A 3,205-nucleotide genomic window follows, 5' to 3' on the forward strand; every position below is an offset into this window, starting at 1 on the left:
TTTCTTTCTATTGTCCCTTTTCTTTCACATTCAATATTTTTCCTCCAGCTCTATGAACTGCTCTTGATTATAAACTCTACTAATTCTTTGATCCGCGAACAAGCATGTTGTTTAAGTGCTCACAAACAAATCTTCCACATCTTCCCCGGGCTTCTTATCCACATATGGTATCAGTCTTTTATAGATCACTACACCGTGAATGGAGCCATGAGGACTGTCTCCATAATTGAATCCTGCATCTCGGATAAGGGAGATAGAATTTCTTCAGTTGGGGCTGCTATACATTGATTTGCTGAAAATGTCACATTTGAGTACACAAGCTAATCCTGTACTTCAGCATGATAAGTAAACAGCAATAAAGCAGGTGCTGCAAATGACAGGATCAGTCCATACAAAACCAACTATGGGTTAACCCGCATTGCAGGCATACATTCGTTTTGGGTTTCAAGTTCCCACCTTACCAGAAGACAGCAATGAAGCATGGTAATGTCATTGGTACTTCCTGGAAGAGTCAGAAGCCAGGGCCCAAGTAAGTATAATTATTTTTGGTAGCATCCTTCTAGCATAGAATGCGAGGAAACTGTTTGGCTCCTTCTGCAATCAAGGGAGCAATGATTGTTTGCTGTGGCCTGATCAGAAATTTTATTTCTTCCCACTGCCTCTGGAAGAAGTTTCCAGGGCTTAGGACGGTAGATTCAAAGCAGCCACGCTAATAATTTATTTATTTACAGACAATCCCTGAAGAGGAGTGTTCAGCAGGGGGCTGGAATGGAGATAAATAACTGAAGAGCAGAGTTCCTTCTCCCCAGGAGGGTTTCAGAGGTGTAGAGCTGCTGCTGCCGAGCTGCCCATGGACCATGCAGCTGCTCTAGAAGGCCTCAGAAGCTCCAGGAGTAAATGCAAGTTGCTCAGAAATTGACCACAGAACCACACCAAGGATCTGGTCCTGAGAGGCGACTGGGTTGTGTCCAGAGGAGGCTGGAAGCAGGCAGCTGTCATTGGGGACTTGTGAGTAATGACCCTAAGTTGATCCTTGAGACTGTTCTTGGTGCAAAGTATCCAGACATCTAAAACACTTGCCTCGTGGCTGTCAGCTGTGATGACATAGACTGCCCAGTATTCTACTAGTACTAAGGTGAGACACTTACAGTGTGCCAATGAGGTTTGCCTTATGGTTTCCAGCTGTGAGGCCCTAACGGATTAAAGAATTACTTCATGGTCTTCAGCTGTGAGGGCTTGGACTGTCCGCTATCCACTATTATATTGCAATAACTTTGCTTCATGGTCTTCAGCTGTGAAGTGTTAGCCTACTCAGTCACTTTATGGTCGTCAGCGGTGGGGGCCCTAGATTGTCCAACTTCTGTACAGTTCTGTAAGAATTTCCTCCAACTGCTATATGTTGCATGTTCTGGAGTATCCAATTCCCTAATCCTTATCCTGCCTCATATTCTACCAGCAATAAAGTGCAAAAAAAACCAACCTGTAGAATGCTTTTTGGAGCCCTTGTGAATGGACTGTTGCTTGGGTGGCTGGAGGCCTCTGTACTGTTTGGGAAAGAACCAGTTAAAACCAGTGGCCCATGAGGGTGTAGTGCTACATTTGTTTTCAAGGGCTGTATTTTTCATATGTATTTGGGGGATTGGAGGATGTCTGTAGCTAGAAACCTTTATTCTACGGAAAGCACAGAACTACATTTTTAATTTTTTTTAAATAGCTGGGGAAAACTGTCTGAATGCATACCTGCAAAAGTTTCTTCTGTGGCCATAGCCAATGTAACCCAATGTAAGTACTTTATATATATTCAATCCCTCCAGGACCTCTGTGTAAGTGGAAAATCACTGAAGTAGTCATTGCTACTACAGTGATCATTGTGGTTTTCTAGGTCCTGTGTTTATTGGATGACCTTCTGCATAGGGAACACAGGGGGGCCTTGTTTAGCCTTTTTTTTTTTTTAATGGATACAAGGTGTTCACTGATTGAAGGTGGAGGTTGTGATGTCCCTGTCTCACTTCTATACCTTATCCAATCAGAGAACGTCTTGTATTCATTGGAAAAAAATGCAAGGCGGTCCATGAATGGCGGCTGTGCCGAGTAAGCAACCCCCTGTGTTCACTATCTAGAAGGGCAGCCACTTGGCACAAGATCCAGAAGACCATGTGATCACAGCAATAGTGCCAAATACTACAGTGATTCCTCGCTTCCACAGCGGTCCCACAGGTATGGAATATGCATGCTTAGATTAGCTATTCAATAACAAGCATTCAGAGTTCAGCTCTGAGCCATTTTTCAACTCATTACTTCTAATGGCACCTTTTTCTGGGATAAAATGTGGTAAATTGCAACTGTGACTACAATGTACTTATCAAAGTGCTATAATCTATTTTCTGGAATTCAATAGGTCTAACTCTCAAACAATGGCCCCCATTAGATTGGAAGCTCCAAGGAGCAGGGCCCTCCTAACCCTCTTGTATTGAACTGTATTGTTGCTGTATTGTTTCCTGTTATATTGTAAAGTGCTGAGCAAACTGTTGGTGCTATATAAATCCTGTATAATAATATTAATAATAATAATAATTTCCACATACTTTGGCCCACCATTTCATTTGAGTTTGACTTGCTTGCCATAATATGTTCTTAGAGGCATTTGTATCTAAAGGAGATTGAATTCATGCACACGGCCATCCCTAAAGGCAATCTTACTTGGCCTCGATTGTCATAGCACCTATTGAGTTTCTTAGGAGCGAGTACAGAGGACGAGTTCTAAGTTGCAAGACACAGAATGTGCAGATAATGTGTGCAGTGAGGAGGAAGCAAGATCAAACCCAGAATGTGTTCTATAGGATACAATGGCAAATCCTTGAGAAAATCATGAATGTTCAAAACTGTACTGGGGCCCTTCCCTACCCTTCCTCACAAATTATCACCCCTCACGTTTTCCTGCTTTCCTCTTCCACTACCCTTCCCTTTCACTATTTTTACTACTTTCACTGATATAATCCCTTTGTCATCCATTGTTTTGTGGTCATAATATATGAAAGCAACTTTTATATTTTAGTCATTTGCATAACCATGTATTACATTGCCTGTTCAAGGAGTATCCTGCTGTCCTCTTTTTGTTGCATCAATAAATAAACAAACTTAACGTGTTACTAAACCCAGGACCCTGCATTCACTATATCCGTAGACACAACATGGAAATGCAATT

The 3,205-nt window shown here is 42.1% G+C and overlaps 1 long non-coding RNA gene across 1 annotated transcript; it reads left to right on the forward strand.

Annotated features, from left to right (window-relative positions):
* The first annotated feature begins 254 nt into the window (after positions 1–254).
* On the forward strand, positions 255–2,597 carry LOC149439051 (uncharacterized). The gene is made up of 2 exons (XR_016307878.1): positions 255–529; positions 732–2,597. It is a non-coding gene; the product is annotated as an uncharacterized LOC149439051 (long non-coding RNA).
* The last annotated feature ends 608 nt before the right edge of the window (positions 2,598–3,205 follow it).

This window comes from Staurois parvus, unplaced genomic scaffold, assembly GCF_062004578.1.
Source record: "Staurois parvus isolate SC_StPar_1 unplaced genomic scaffold, SC_StPar_1.0 ptg001162l, whole genome shotgun sequence".
Taxonomy (NCBI): Eukaryota; Metazoa; Chordata; class Amphibia; order Anura; family Ranidae; genus Staurois; species Staurois parvus.